The sequence below is a fragment of the Zootoca vivipara genome, chromosome 5 (genome assembly GCF_963506605.1).
Source record: "Zootoca vivipara chromosome 5, rZooViv1.1, whole genome shotgun sequence".
Classification (NCBI taxonomy): domain Eukaryota; kingdom Metazoa; phylum Chordata; class Lepidosauria; order Squamata; family Lacertidae; genus Zootoca; species Zootoca vivipara.
The window spans coordinates 34,130,091-34,147,163 of NC_083280.1; the positions used below are offsets into that span (position 1 = coordinate 34,130,091).

Here is a 17,073-nt window from a genome sequence, read left to right on the forward strand (position 1 = left end):
ATTACCTTCACATTTCATTTCATGACTACTGACAAACCATTCTGAAGAGGGGGGGGGGGAGTGAACAAATAATGTTACAAGTTTGGAATTTCCCAGTGTCCCCTTCTCTTACCAACCCCCCCCCCAAAAAAGATCACCAATGCCCCTTCTCAGTGCTTTTTTCTTTAAAAAGTATTTAGGGGTACTCTCATTCTGTCTGAGACTCAGGAAAATACCGTGATAGGAAATGAGGCCGCCATTGGGGGGTAGCAACAGAACTGATCATTCACCATGCTATTCAACGGAACTGAATATTCTCTCCCATTAAATTCACAAAATGTTTAGGGGTACGTGTACCCATACATCCCCCCAGAAAAAACCACTGCCCCTTGTATAAGGAGCCACACGAAGTAATGCTTCCTTTATAGCTGGCTTGTTTTTGCTTAAGTATCCATTGTATAACTGCTTGATTTTCTCATTGCTAAAGGGACAAACCTTTTTCATGATGAAGTAGAACACTTACGTAATTATAAAAGCTCTAATCGTGGTCTTAAAATCAACAACAAAAGTCTTTCTGAATCCAGGGTCGGTCATTAAATTAGCTCAGTGGCTGGACAAAGCCCTTCTGGTGGCTTGGTAGGGGTGGATTAGGAAACCTGAAACCTGGAAAGCTTGAGATGTGTTGAGATTTCATCATAACAAGGTGTATTCCTAGGACAGTAATGTATTTATTTTAATACTGTGAACCCACATTCAATGTCCTGTTAAGGCAAGCATTGGTATATTTAGAATATGGCATTGCACCTGAAATTATAGATTTATCTTGTACAGTACAGTTTCATGACAGTGCAAACCTATGCATTGTGCACAGGATAGCACCTTGAAGGTAATATATTAATAGTGATCTGGTTTGGTAAAAATAATCAACACTACCAATGTTTCACTATGACTACCAGCATTTCAAAAGAGTTGCATTAAGTTAACCAGTTTTGCTATGAGCAACAGAAGAAGAAAATACGGCTTTTAAACCTACTTGCTGCATTAAAATTGCAGCATAGACACAAGCATGTGGCAATAATTTCATCACCTTGTGGTAGCTATGGACAGATGGACTTCAAAAGCGGGTACTGTACTCAGCTTGCAGGTACTTCTGGATCCATTGCTGTCGCTTGAGGCTCTGGTGGCCTCAGCGGCACGGAATGCCTCCCATCAGCTTGGGCTGGTACTCTATGCTCTGGTATCCTCTAGGTTAGATTACTGCAATGCATTATACGTGGGGCTGCTCTGAAGGTCATTTGGAGACTTTAGCTGGTGCAGAATTCAGCAGCCAGGTTGCTCACTGGGGCAATACAATTTGAGCATTTAATGCCATTCCAGGCCCAATTCAAAGTGCTGGTTTTGACCCATAAAGCCTTTGTGGAATGCAGTCCCCAAGGGAGACTTACCTCCTGGTGCCTTCTTTGGATATATTTTTGTGCATGGAAAAAACACCTTTGGGTAATTAAACAATTTATGGTCTTTCAAATTGTTTGGTGGGGTTATTGTTTTTGTTTGTTGTATTGTTATGTATGTTTGTGTTTTTATATTGTAAACCACTTTTTGAACCTCAGATGAAGAGCGAGGGGTGTGGGTAGATGTAATATCCCTCCTGATAAAATGGCCTGCCCCACTGCCCCATTTTTTTTTACTCAAGTCCTGCTAGCTCCAATACAAAACTTGGACATATCCGTGAATGCCTTTATTTGCTTACTTTATTTAATTTCATTTTAAAATTCGCATATATAATTTTATCATTGAATTTCTCTTTCTGTTTTGTTTGGATAAGCATGCTCATTTCCCTGACTGAAATATTAAATATTTACCTTCTTCATTCTTCTTTTCTTCCAGTCTATTTCTGCAGCTGAACCACTCGTGGCAAATGGCTTGTTTCCTGATAATCTCTCAAATGAAGCCTGCTTTTTAATTCCTTGTGTCTTGGGGCTCTTAGCCTGCAACAGTATGTAAGAATTCAGTGATTCAGTGTAGTCTGATTTTGTTTCCCTTTGGTATTATGTCACACACACACACACACACACACACACACACACACACACGTGTGTGTGTATATAAATATATACGTGTGTATATATACGTATATATATATACTGTATAGTGTTCCAGCAAATACTGCCAACCAATGCCACTCATTGATCTCTCACTGTGTCTTCACATGTGTCCATGCTGACCTTCAGAAACTAATTTTTGGAAACATTTTTTTTTTAAAAAAAATAATATTTTACATTGAGCAAGAACAATTTCGGAGCTTGTATGTAAAGGCGCCTTCCAAAACAGGTATGTGTGATTAGATATTGGGGCCATCATTTTCAAAACGTGCCTAGGAGACCTCTGTCTCAGTGAGATATGATTGTTGTGAAAGCTGAGCGCCCACTAAATACGCTGAGGTTAACAAGAGCTTCAGATCTACTGGGCACTTTATCAGCAAGTGTAATTTTACTATCAAAAGGTGGGATCAATCCCAATAAGAGTAGGGCTCCAAAGTGATGAGAGTTTCTAAATTATTTGTATAGAAATGCAAAGATGGCTTGCTTAAGCCATGCAGCACTTGGAGCATCCGGCTTAGACCTCTTAACTGGTAGGGTTCACATGGTGAAATGGGAAGAACAAGTGCTTGATAACCCTTCCTTCCCAAGGTGAGGGGCAGTAACCTAGTGAAGCCCAGCAGGACAGCTTACTCTATGGTCTTAACCCCTTCATATATTAATTAGACTCAAGCACGTTGCTATGGTCCATGGGGTCACGAAGAGCCGGACATGACTAAACGACTAAACAACAACAACAACAACAACATGTTGCTTATATGAGGCTGAATATCCCACACCACCAACAAAAGAGGGAGTCCACCAGAAAACATTTTACTAAGGACGCCCTCAAACCTGAAGCCAGCTTTGTCCACCACTCTAAGCATTATACTATACAGTGGTACCTTGGAAGTTGAATGGAATCCTTTCTGGAAGGCTGTTCGACTTCCCAAATGTTCAGGAACCAAGGCGGAAGCTCCTGCAGCCAATCGTAAGCCGCATCAGACGTTCGGGTTCCAAAGAATGTTCGAAAACTGGAACAATCACTTCCAGTTTTCAATTGTTCGGGAGCCAAAACGTTCAACTCCCAAGGAGTTTGAAAACCAAGGTATGACTTTATTAACACAGGTTTACCACATGGGCGTAGCCAAGATTTATTTTAGGAGGGGCAGGCTTTATGTTGGGGGTGGGGCAGAACCGAGTTATCTGTGATGCAATTGGTCAGTTAAGTATTTTTATTTATTTACTTGATTGGGGGGGACAGCTGCACCGCCCCCAGCTATGCCCATGGTGCACCACCCCTAAGAGCATTACGTATATTAAAACAGGGGTGGGGAGTGTTCTCTGGCTCTCCAAGTGTTGTTGGACTCCCATTTCCATCTGCCCCAGCTAGCATGGCCAGGGATGATGGGACTTGTAGTCCAACAGCATGTAGAGAGTTGCAGGTTTCTCAACCTTGTATTCAAATGACTACTCATGGGGGAAATAGACAGAGAGATAGATACGCACACTTCTGGACAAATAACACATGTATGTATATTAGGAAAGAATAAGCAATGCATAGAAAAAGTTTGCAGGGAGTATATGTACCAGTGAGTGAATATTTCTCTTTTTCCGAAGCTGTCTTAGTTATCAGTTCCTCAGGATGTTTTCAGCTCCCTCCAATGTCAGGAGGCAGGGGTGGGGGGCTTGAGACTCTTCCTGGCTTCTGCTCTTTGGCCCAGAGGGGGTCCTAGTTCACCATCACAGGGGAGATTTGAGAGCTTACTTCTCTCTCTTTCCCTCCTATGGAAAAACTACCATTCTTGGTGCCTGCCTGCCTTCTCCAGTGCTCTTGCTACTAAATTTCCTCGGCCAGACCCTCGCTCTCTCGTTCTCTTCTGTTGTCCTCCTCCTCAGTTTTCTGAAACTTTTAAGGGTATGATTCTTTGTGATGAAAACCACGTGTAACTTCTGACTTGCACCTTGCAGGATAGAACACCACGTAATTGGCTACTTGGCAAGCAGGTGATAAAATGGAACCCACTATTCTGTTTGTTGTTTCTTTTTAAACATTTTTTTTTTAAATCAAATCCAGTCCAGCCTAAAAAAGCCACTTTATGGTCTCCTCCTGAGTTAACCACATAACACCAGTCCTGAGAGATCTACACTGGCTCCCAGTACGTTTCCAAGCACAGATCAAAGTGTTGGTACTGACCTTTAAAGCCCTAAACGGCCTCGGTCCTGTATACCTGAAGGAGCGTCTCCACCCCCATCATTCAGCCCGGACACTGAGATTCAGCATCAAAGGCCTTCTGGTGGTCCCCTCATTGCGAGAGGTGAGGTTGCAGGGAACCAGACAGAGGGCCTTCTCGGTAGTGGCACCCGCCCTGTTTAGGGAAGTTTTTAATGTTTGATGCTGTACTGTTTTTAATATTAGGTTGGAAGCCGCCCAGAGTGGCTGGGGAAACCCAGCCAGATGGGCGGGGTATAAATAATAATATATTATTATTATTATTATTATTATTATTATTATTATTATTATTAAGAAACTCTACTTTCAGGACAGGGAAATATCTTGAATATATAGCGTAGATCAAGAAAACACATCTCATTAGCAATGTATGCACGTACTCCTAAAAATAGCGTTTTCCTATACGTGTGATATGCAGTGCATACCGTAAGGTCAATGACTATATTCTTTGCTTAGGATGAACCGAGGACTTTGAAGTAGGAAGGGAGTGTTCATTCACAGTCATGTCTCCAGTTTGGACTCCAAGCAGAAAGTACTGTACATTGTTCAGCATATTAAACCCAACCAGCAGACGGCTTCCTCTGCCTTCTTAACCTGTCACCTCTAACCAAAACCTTCTTCCTTCTCCTCTTGGTGCATGTTGGATTCTTTCATTGCAAAAAAAAAAAATGAGAACTAGGTTTGCCACATAGTTTACCAGCTCTTCTTCTTTACTTTCCACAGCCACCTTTCAATACTCTACACATCTATGTTAAATCTACTTTCCTCCTTCAGGTTGGTGCTTTTACAAGATGGGAACTGAGTCTATTTTCACTCAGTCTGGCACAGAAATCTTCATTCTGTTTTCTCGATTTTCATTGTGCTCCCCAACCCCTTATGATGTACATATTATAATATACACATATACACAAAATATCAAGTGTAGGGATATAGAAAATATAAAAAGCAAAACCTGTAATACCACACATAAAAATAAAGGGGAATAAAAAGGGGAAAGGTCAATGTGGGGAGAATCTATTCTGAGGGACTGGATCCCCTGGAACAAATTTGGGGACATAAAGGAGCTTCATGTGGGAGGAGTGGATGGGAAAGTCCCATTGCACAAGTGGAAGTCTGCTTGCACAGTGCTGGACATCACCCAATACAAATAGACAAATTTTATTTGCCAGAAGCAAATTTCTATATTTGTCAATATCTAAACTAATATCTAAACTGTATCCATTTTTCATTCAATTCAGTTCACAAGTTTATTGTTCTAGCCAAAGACCATTACAAACTTGCACTAAGCAATAGTATTAATAAAAATAATACAAAACATACATCTATAATGTAAAAATCTGCAAAGACTTTGCCAAGTTGCTGAGCATTTAAACACAGTTTCCCTTGTGCATCTCTGACAGCTCCGATTCTAATCTTATTTTGCCTTTTTAAAATCCAGTTGCCAGTATTTATGGCAAAAGAGAGAGAAGTTACCAGAGACACCAACAAACACAAATACGGCTTCAGATTAAACCTCTGAATCACCACAACAATTTATAGTGATTTTTATCTAGCTCCTTTTTCCTGATTTTTTTTTTCAGACAGTGAAAAATGAAGTGTGTCATGAAGCTATTATTGTCACTCAAAAAAAGCTGAACCATTTCTGCCGGGGTGTGCCTGATTGTTTGTCTGGACAAAGGTTTCAGAAAGCAATCTCTTGAGTCTCTATATAAGGGTCAGGCTAACATAATGAGTGATGTCTTCCACCAGGTTGACCACACATACAAAGTCTTTCTGTATACTAGACCCTGTTGTAGTGGCCATCCAAGACTGCAGTTGGCATCACTTGGAAACACAGCTCAATAAAAGCATTTCTTAAGGTAACTGGTGAGAGTTTGGTCAGATAACTACCAGTATTTCTAAAATGCTCTGTTCTCAAGAGTGGATGCCAAGGGGGAAATTTGGTGTTTTTACTTAGTTGTAGGTCCTTTCTGGATTCTATCCAGAAGAGCCAATTCCTTAGCTGACACTCGTAATCTGGTGAACCGGGTCTGATTCCCTGCTCCTCCACATGCAGCTGCTGGGTGACCTTGGGCTCGTCACACTTCTCTGAAGTCTCTCAGCCTCACTCACCTCACAGAGTGTTTGTTGCGGGAGAGGAAGGGAAAGGAGATTGTTAGCCGCTTTGAGACTCCTTCGGGTAGTGATAAAGCAGGATATCAAATCCAAACTACTCTTCTTCTTCTTCTTCTTCTTCTTCTTCTTCTTCTTCTTCTTCTTCTTCTTCTTCTTCTTCTTCTTCTTCTTCTTCTTCCCAGAATTTGTCTTCACTCTGCTAGTCACACTGGGTTGTTTTTTTGTATATTCAGCTTTCTTGTTTTTGAGCAGACTTTCATATTCCAATCTACATTTGATCAAATTTTCCATGACCTCTTCTTTTGGGTTCTTATGCAAACCCCAAATTGCCTTAGCCAGAAAATTCTTAGCCATTTTGCATTGACTGTCAAACCAACCAAGGTGTGTTGATTGTGTGTAGTTATTAATTGTACAAGTTATCAAATAGGACCTGAGTTCTGTGACAATTGGCTGGAAGGCTTGGAGATTTGCTTATAAAAAATGGGTGCTTTTTCATCAGAGGATTACTATATAGTGTATCTTGAATATTGCTGCTCAAACTGTGAGACCATTTCAGCCTTTTCATACCCTTTATTTCTCCACACATTCTTGAAGATTCAGGTATTGGTATGCATTCTAATGAAACACATGGGGTCACTGACAGCTGTTCATTCTAACACTTCAAAAGTGTTCACAAAAGTGAATAGTGAAGAAGAGACTATAATGTGATTGACAGCACTTCCACCATGTTTGTTCAAATATGTATATTGACCCCCCCCCCTGTGCTCCCTGGTCAGGTTCACATGGTGGAAGAGGACAAGCAGTAGGAAGAAAACAAAGATCTTCCTTAACTGTCATCAGGGGTGAGGGGTGTGACCTAGCTGAGTCTAGGAAAAACAGCTTATTCTATGGTCTTAACCCCTTCATGCAGTAACTAGAGCTGAACATGCTAACAGAAACTTACTCTAATTTCTGTTTATCTCTTCATATCATCAGTTCTATCAATTTTGACACTTCTACCACCTTTTATATTTTAAATGATTCTTTTAACATAGGAGCAGAATGACTTCTCCACTTCTTAGCAGCCAACATTTTTGCAAGAACCAGCCAATTCAGATCCAGAACCTGTGGAGGGTGAAGCAAGAGGCCAAGAAACATTTAAGCACCACTTTTCCCATTCACTTCTCCCCTGTAAACCCTTGGACATCTTTCCTAAAGAAAAGCAGAGGGGGGACCGAATGTAGAAGTGACAGTAATTTCACTAGTAAAAGCGGGTTGGTGGAGGAAGGTGATTTTCAGCAGGAAAATAGTTTAAGAGCTGGTTTTTCTTTCTGTCTCCCTGCATCCACCTGTCTCCTCCGTCAAACTGCAGCCTGCTATTTCTTTTTTTAAAAAAGCTATAAAAAGTATTGCAGAATGGATTTACTCATCATATGTGCCTCTGTCACAACTTCAACAGAGCCAAGTTTTGAGATGCTGAGAATGTTTCATGTAGTGGGATCTGCACAGGGCATAAGGGCAACATCAACACCTGGAAGCACCTTCTCTCTCTCTTCCCCAACTGACTCTTCCTGAAGTCCCACCTCCCATTTCTCCCCCTCCGGTGTTTTCTTTCTGTGGATATCTCTCCTGCAATTCATTACAGCACTTCAATGCAGCTCATCTCAGGGGCTTGATGTTCCCTTTGTGAACCGGAAGGCCACTATATTAAGCACCTCTGTACACAAACAATAGGGGCTCAAGTCACTCACCACAGTTACAGCTTCCCATTGAGGTGGCATTTAAAAGGCTACATCTGTGAATGAAAAGGAAGCACAGAGGTGGTCCAATTACATGTAGCTCTGTGAGTGTAAACACCTAGTTATGCAGCAGTGAGTCATTTAGGCAGTAACCTCATTCTGTCATGAATGTTAACATGCACCATTTCTCCAGATAAGACTGAGCGAACATCTAGCATGGCTTCGTTGGAAAAGACGAAGAACCATGATTAACAGCTACATTTGCATACAATAGTCAAGTATGTGCCAAGGCAGAACAGAAGAGACAATGTAGAATGATAGTTAAAGTAGGACTGGGAAGGCCAAGGTTCAGATCTTAGTCATGAAGTTGTCTTACCGGGGGGGGGGGTCAATAACTCCTTCTCTCAGCCAAATGTACTTCAGAGGATTATTGAGCAGGTAAAATTGTGGGCAAGGAGTGAGCTATTGACGCAGCCACCATCTTGTTGGAATGAAGGCGGGGTTAATAAAAAAGAATAACTCAAAATAATAATTATTAATTAATTTATTTATACCCCCGCCCATCTATCTACAGCCACTCTGGGCGGCTTCCAACAAAACATTAAAATACAGAAATCCATCAAACATTAAAAGCTTCCCTAAACAGGGCTGCCGTAAGATGCCTTCTAAATTGTTGTTCTTTTTGACCTCTGGTGGGAGGGCGTTCCACAGGGTGGGTGACACTACTGAGAAGGCCCCCTGCCTGGTTCCCTGTAACTTGGCTTCTCATAGCGAGGGAACCGCCAGAAGGCCCTCGGCGCTGGACCTCAGTGTCCGGGTAGAACAATGGGGGTGGAGACGCTCCTTCAGGTATACTGGACCGAGGCAAAAGGAAAAGAAAACAGGCTTCCCTTTGAAAGATTCAAATTGGTGTCCATTTATCCAAATATAGATGAAAACCTGCCATTTGGTCTCAGAAACCGTCATGTAAATTTGGTTACAACATCTTAAGAGGTGTCCAAATACACAGCAAACAAACCACTTTCCAAAATATAGAAATAAATCATTTATTGTCTGCAGCTCCATTTGATGGATTGGACACTGGCACAGTCAGCTACTTGTAGTCCTGAATTTAATTTTATTGTCTTAACCAATAAATGCTATGTGAACACTCTTGAGTGTCTCCTCTCACATCCCATAATGGTTACCAATTGTTACTAAGAACTGTGACACTTGATCATGTAGAAAGTTCTGGGAAGACAGTGGAAACATTAACCAAATGAGCTAAGGTACTTGGATGTCTGAGACAGAAATTCAGAATCCTTCCTCCGCCTTTGGTGGCAGATAAAATAACAGAGCTGACCGTATTGTTGCCTTTTAATGTTAATCCGAAGGTCAAAATAAGATATCTTATTTATTTCATAAAGTTTACATACTGCTTGATGGTAAGAAAAACAATCTGTAAGCAGTTATATAGCTTACTGTGCCTTGTAGGTAAATAGAGGCAGCCCCCTCAGGGAGAGTTGCTTTTGCTCTCGGTTGTGTTTGCAGACTTCCCGTGGGTATGTGAGAATGACGTGCTGGACTAGATGGGTGTTTGGTCTAATCCTGCAGGGCTCTTCTTATGTCCAAATGCTAGGGGGCAGGCAGAGCAGTAAAGTTCTGAAGAACTGAAATGTGTGTGGCCAGCTCTCTGTCTCCTAAACGAGACTGATGGCTTCAGATATAGCGGAGGAGGATGCTGTCCAGTCACCAGTGCTGAAGTAATATTCAGCCACCAATTTAGTTGGCTTTGGGAGATAAAAGAGGGGGTGTATCTTGTGCTTTGCCTCAGGCAGCAAAATGTGTTGGGCTGGCCCCAACACCAGCAGTAGATAATCTCTAGCAAAACCAGTTCATGGGATCTGGAAATCTCAAAAGACTGCCCTGAGAATATATTATCAACCATGAGAAATATACTGCAATAGGGTATTATTTTTTTAGATTCCTCACCCCCCACAAGTGCTCACCTAACAAAATATGCATTGCTTGCAACCACAATCCATTTCATACATAATGGGGAAAAGCGAAATGTCTGAAACACAGAGTACCCATTCAGTACAATACATTATTTCCTCAAACCTTTTCCCCCAGCTGTTGCTCGCCTTGGCTCATGTGAACCAAGTAAATATATTTACTTTTGAGTAAAAATGCCCAGATGTTACATGTTAAGCACTTGTTTTGAAAGTACACTTTCTGGAGCTTCGAATCAAGTCATCGCTTTAGAGTTTCTGTGTCTTCCTCTTTATCTGGATAAAGTTTGGTGTGTGTGTGTGTTTTTTTACTCAAGTGAAATTTATTTTGCATACCAGGTTCAGGATAACAAAGAATATGTTGAATTTAGCAGGAGTTTAATATGCACAGAGAATGACAGAGGGACTGGTCTTTTGTCAATCATCCATCTTCCTTTTTTACTGACGCATCCTTTGGTAGCTCAACAGAGCATTTGGATCGCATTAGCACTTGATAATGAATATGAAATTTTCATTATCAAAGAAGATGAAATTGTAATTGCAAAGAAAAATAGTTTTCATTCTATTCCCCATCCTTTCTTTCCAATTACTCCAAACAGTATTGGTCTCCCCTCTATGCACTAAACTGGTACATATACTCCAGGTTTAATGACCAACACTGGTCACAAAGAGCCCATTCAAGAGCACAGTCTTAAGTAGGTTTACTCAAAAGTCAGTGTCACTGCATTCAAATCTCATTGATCTCAATGGGAGAGATATAACCACTGTACTTAACATCTGTTTGGTGCTAATGTGTTTCTGAAACAAATATCGCGCTAGGTAGCACCTCTCATTCTGCACATTTTATTATGCAGAACAAACTGTTGTGATTTACATGCCTCTACAATACATTCCAGCCACCATGTCTTAATATAGTCACTGGGAAAAGCTGTCAAGAGTCCAGCAATTTTGTTCAAGAAGGTCAGCAAAAATGCACATCTAAGTAATGAAATTCTGCATGTAAATATCTTGACTTCTTTTGATGTGCACTATTTACAGAATCTGATAGCATTATACTTTTGTGAATAGTGGAATTTTGAAGTGGTGGTGTATTTTTCGAGGCTACTGTACTCATTTGTAATATGGATGTTTGCACCAATAAATTTTTCTTTTAAGAAGGTGATTACTATAATTGCATTTTTATGTGACTTTGATAAATTCAGAGATTTATTTATTGCATATAAAGGGGGGGGGGCTATACTGCATAAACACTGGGGCCGGGATCCAAAAGGCCCACTACTTTCACCCATTCACTAGGTGTGTTTATGTGCATACCAGTTTTCAAGTGGCAACTCATATCTCATGGGATGCAATTTCAGAGGTGTCTTTGGAAGGAGCTACTCCAAAAAGAGGACAAGTGGAAATTTACACAGCAATGTATGGCTTTTGGTGTCCTAGTCAAGATAACAAGCTTTTTGGTGCTAGTATATGTGGAGACATACAAACAGATGCCACCATGAAGCCAAAGAAGTTGACAAATTCTTTAGGAAGTAATTAGCCAGCACCAGGCACCCTATTGGGAAGACCCAGCTTCCTGAGTGCATGTTCTGGAAGTTGGGCAATAGAGGCAGTACAGGATTCCTACTGGTGTACCAACCTCCTCACTGCAACAAGGATTCCCTGCCCAAGTTGCTTCAGGTCATGGAGGATGTCCTTTTGGAGACACCTAGCTTGGTTGTCCTAGGGGATTTTAACATCCATGCCAACACAACCTTACAAAGGGTCACTCTGGACATTGTGGAAAGAAAGTGTGGCCTCCATGGGGCTGTCCCTGAATAAGTTTGGCCCAACTCATAGCCACAGACATGCCTTAGACCTGGTGTTCATCTCTATGGATGTGGTTGATCTGAAACTAAGTAAAAGTAAAACAAAAGAAGTGCCATGGTTGGATCACTTCCTATTACTACTGGACTTCTCCGCAATCCTTCCCCTCTGCAGGTAGGTGAGACTGATTCGGATGATCTGCCCCCGCCACTTAATGGATCCAAATGGTTTCCAGAGAGTGGTAGGGGGTGTTTTATCCCATGTTGATGGCCTTTCAGTTGATTCCCTGGTGGCCCTCTGGAATGCAGAGCTAACCAGGGTTATCTGGCTCCAAAATGCCCTCTCCAATTGCATGGAGTCTAGACGGCCCCATGGTTTTCCCCAGAGCTGAGGGTGATGAAACAATCGCTGAGACGGCTAGAGCACCGGTGGAGGAAAACTCATTCTGAATTGGACTGAACACGGGTTAAGAGCTCAATGTCGAGCCTACCAAGTGGCGATAGCGACGGCGAAGAGGACCTAAAGGATCTTCATTGGTTCCCAGTGTATTTCTGAGCACAATTCAAAGTGTTGGTGCTGACCTTTAAAACCCTAAACAGCCTTGACCCAGCATACCTGAAGGAGCATCTCCTCCCCCATTGTTCAACCCTAACACTGAGGTTCTCCTTCAGGCATCTTCTGCTGGTTCCCTCATTGTGAGAAGCAAGGTTACAAAGAACCAGGCAGAGGGCCTTCTTGGTAGAAGCACCCTCCCTGTGAAACACCTTCCCTTCAGATGTCAAGGAAATAAACAATTATCTGAATTTTAGAAGACATCTGAAGGCAGCCCTGTTTAGGGAAGTTTTAAATGTTTGATGTGTTAGTATGTTCTGATATATGCTGTGAGCCACCCAGAGTGGTTGGGGAAACCCAGCCGGATGGGTGGGGTATAATCATCAGCATCATCACCATCTACCACGTCTGTATTTCAAAATCTTGGCAAGAATATGAAAGACATTTAGTTAAATTTAGTAAAATTTTCTGCTGAACACAGCACTCTGCTAGACAGAGTGATTTTTCCTTTGCTAACCTCTGATTCAGTTCCTACAAGACATTTAGAAACACAGGAGGACCACCCTACTTACAGTACATAGCCCAGTAAGTGCTAACTCTTTCATCACAAATGACAGGCTCATTCCACTACAAAATCTGACCTAGAACTAAGAGGAAATGTCAGTGTAAACTAATGGGATTTGGAAGAGGAGCCTTACAGTTTTCATCCTCTTAAGTGTTCAAAATGCTCTTCTCTGAACAAGTGTGGAATTAACCTAGAAGGGTGGTGACAGTGAAGCAGTAAGATTAAGGTAAGTTGTGCAGTGCTTGTATGTCAGAAAGACGGACTTTTATGATACAAGTGCATGTGTACCCACGCCCATGGAAAATGAAATACATAAATGCTTTTAACCAAATGTACCTCATTTAGGATTTGGAAAGTTACTGGATGTATGAAATCCCTTTAAGATCTTTTCCTATCCTTACTGAAATTCGTCTGACTTCCTGCATATTTCTTCATAACGTTTGCTATGAATCACCTGCATTAGCTTTAAATTTTACTTTGGACAAAATTTTGGTGCCAACACTTTTTAATGACATTCCTAGCAATTCCTTGACATAAATGTTGGCAATAACAATTGCTAGAACTATATTGTGGTATTTTCTTTGGAATGTTACACTTTACCTGCATCTGCTGGTGTTGTCGCAGCTTTTAAGAGAGAAATCAGGAGCACAGAACTTCTTTTTGAAAAACGGAAGGGATCCTACATGGCAAGGAAACAACAGTAGTGCAAATGGGCATTGCACCTGTCTGATTTCTCCAGCATAGCTAAACATCAGCACACAGCCATGTAGTCACAGGTGTGATGTGCAAGACAAAGCCAATGCATAATTATTTCTTTAAATGTTCTTGGGCAATGAACATCAAAAATCACCACTAAATGAGACAGGATAAAAGTATTATCAGTACATAGCAATAGATATATTGCCTTCAACGAAGTGTTATATTGCTGATATCAGAGTAAACATTTTACCTCTTTTAAAAGGCACAGAAAGTATGTGTAAAGAGGTCAGGCAATTTTTCTGACCTCCTGAGAATCAATGGAGAATCAATTCCACAGCTGGAGACAAAAAATGTGAAAGAAACAGAAGGCAGGCAGGTTTTAAAAACAAACAACAAGCACCAATTCCACAAATATCTGGGTTACTTTAAAATTTGCTGTTCAGGAACCCTGAATATATTTCATAATATGAAATAATGTAATCGGGTATCTTCTGCATTTTTTATATATAAAAAAGGAAATGTGGCATTGGTGATGTGTCAAGTGGGCAAGGCAGATTTGGGCTGTCCATTCCTGGTATCCTCTACCTATTCTCTCTTTTGTAATTGGATTTCATGGATACTGTCGTTGACTAAGGAATTTTATCTCTGTGTTGTTTACATAGGAGCATCCTCCTGTGGGACCAGAAACCTGTTTTATTATTGATCACTGAAAGCTGCCTTATCAACCTTGTTTTGGTTAAAGAGCACCAGCAACTTACTGCTATAGAGGGTATGAACTGTGACTTTGCTTCAAATCACTCCATTGGTTGCTTTAAAAGCAGATTTTTCAAACATTGTACGTATTGGGATGTCCAAACTTATCTGCGGAAAAGTCTGTATGACTAGAGACACACTGGGTAGCATTTACATGGGGTGTTGGGGCACTGATATGGCTAGTTGGGCTTCACTGTTACTCCACAGGAACTGGATTTTAGGAAGCCTGGTGATGATGGGCAATAGTCTTTCAAGGATGTCTGTCCACTAACTCTGGTATTGTTACTGTGCAATCCCCAACACGCTTTGAAATACTCTGAGGCACAACAAAATACATGTAGAAACCAACATACTATAATCTTTTCTACATCCTGATGTTGAAAAAATTGTAAGACAGATGACGTGAAAGGTAACAGGCTCATCTGAGCCCATTCTTTAAAACCAGTTAGGTGCAACTTCATTACCAAACCAATGTACTTGACGCCAGAAATAATGAATGGCTCTGCAGGGTTAGCAACTTGTGTGATGCAATAACTACATTTGTAATTACTAGTTTTACGTCATCATCCCTCCTCTGCCTTAATTAAGTTTGCTTTACCCTCGATCTGGCCCTTTGCACAGAGGTGGAGAGCACTTGCTCCTGGAGGATTTCCTTATTGAAATTGTTAACATCAAAAGCAGCTCATTTAATTGATGTAAAAGTGTGTGAAGGCATCAGCTAATCTAAAAGGCAGAAAGAACATAAGGGGTATAAATTAATATATAATAATAACATACCACGCTACGGTGCTTTTTAATGTTTAAAGCAGTGGCGTCATGGGGGCTATTTAAATCGGGGCCACCCCACTGCTTATCAAAGGAACACCATCTGCCCTGTTTTCCTCGCACAGAAAGAAGGCAGACACTCAGGTCCAGCCCAAGCTGCCCTTTCATGACACCCCAGATTTGCTGCCTCCTTGGGGTAGCTTCTCCTGCGGGCCCAACAACGGGGCTGGCCCTGCAGAAGCCTTCCCACCCCGCTAACCCTCCAGACACGCGCGAGAAACGTCCTCCTAAGCCAAGGGCGCCGGCAATTCAGGACGCCGGCCGGCCGTCCCCTTCCCCGGGCTCCTCCGGGAAGCCGGCCCTTCCTTGGGCGAAGATTGAAGCGAGCAGAAGAAGGCGAGCAGCCGCTGCACCGAGAAACAACGTCGCTCCATCCGCCGCCGCTTCTACTAGCCCACTTGTCGAGGAAACATGGAGTCACACGTGAGGCTTATGCAACTCGAGTGGCGTCCGCCGCGGCCAATGGAGGCTCCCCGAGCGGCGGCGCGGCCCACCCGCTATGCAGATGTGGCTTCGCGTCAGCCAATCCTCGCCCGCCCGAGCGGGCCCCCTCAGACACGGTCACGTTTCTGACAGTATGAAGCCCGGAGTTTGCCGGGCTGTGAGGGGGAAGCGGAGGCGGGGGCAGCTTCCCGGGGAAGGAGGCGGCGCCGAGTGAGCTGTTGAGGGGAGAAACGAGGGAAGCAGCAGAGCGGAGGGGGTGGGCGAAGGAAGGACTGCCGACCGCTCCCGTTCCTCTCCCTCCTCGCCCCGTTTACGCCCCCGTGGAGCCCCTTCGAGGCAGGCAGCGTCACTCGTTGTATAACCGGCGGCTGCCGCCAGCCGGGTCAGCCGCTCCTCGCGCCCGTCACCACCGCCGGGGCTGGAGCGGGGGCTGCGGGAGCCTCGGTCAGGGTAAGCAAGCGATGCTGGTGGTGTTTGGGGGGTCTGGCCTTTTCCCGCCCGTCACACCCCCTTCCTGCGGGAGGGAAGGGGGCGGGGGGCAGCGCCGGTGGAGCCAAGGCTGCTTTTGTGCGCGGGAGAAAATGCTTGGGTTGGTTTGGTTTCAGGGGCGGGGAGGGTGTCTCTTGCCTATCTATCGGTGGGATGGAGGGACTTAACTAATAGGAACCTGGAGGCGGAGGAGGTTCCCACGTTTCCTCTTATTCTGAGGCGTTTCGTTGTGTGGTGATGGTGGAGGTTGTCTTTCTTTTCTCTTTTTAAATGGGATTCAAGGAAACGAGGTGCTTGGGCATTAAATGCGGCGGTCTGAAGTAGCAGATAATGTAGCTGCGGTGCTTTTGCGACCTTCGGTGAAGGCGTGTGGGTGGGTGTGTGGCGGCGGTCGAAGGACACGTGGGGATCGGGGTGCAGCGGCGGAAGTTTTTAAGAAGTGGCCTCGCGCGTCCCTGGGTTGTGTAAGTGTGCTACTAAATAATAAGGCTGCACTGCTCCTGAAACGCACGCACCGGAGCGAGCCCCTCAGGTGCCAACTTGAATAAAATATTGGGGAGGGGTGAGCCCCGCCCCGCATAATCGATCACGTGACGTGGTGCGCGAACAATGTTTGAATGGCTATACCCATCAAGTTGGGGAGGGGGCGGTCCCGTCAAATTTTTATGGGTGGAGAGTGCGAAGGCCCCTCGGAGTTGGTTCCTATAGGGGGTTGTAAGTGACTGACACTGCCGGATCGCCTTAGGCCACTGCTGGGTCACTGGGCTGCTTTCCGTGTGTCAGTTGTGGCCAAACTCTGCATAGCCTCCGTTGAAGGCAGTACTACACG

At 43.2% G+C, this 17,073-nt stretch overlaps 1 protein-coding gene across 1 annotated transcript in view; it reads left to right on the forward strand.

Annotated features, from left to right (window-relative positions):
* The first annotated feature begins 15,949 nt into the window (after window positions 1-15,949).
* The window catches only part of PER2 (period circadian regulator 2), a 34,705-nt gene continuing 33,581 nt past the window's right edge, over window positions 15,950-17,073 (forward strand). Inside the window, exon 1 of the mRNA XM_035133535.2 lies at window positions 15,950-16,205. The gene's annotated coding sequence lies outside the window, so the exon portion shown is untranslated. The remainder of the gene's footprint in view (window positions 16,206-17,073) is intronic.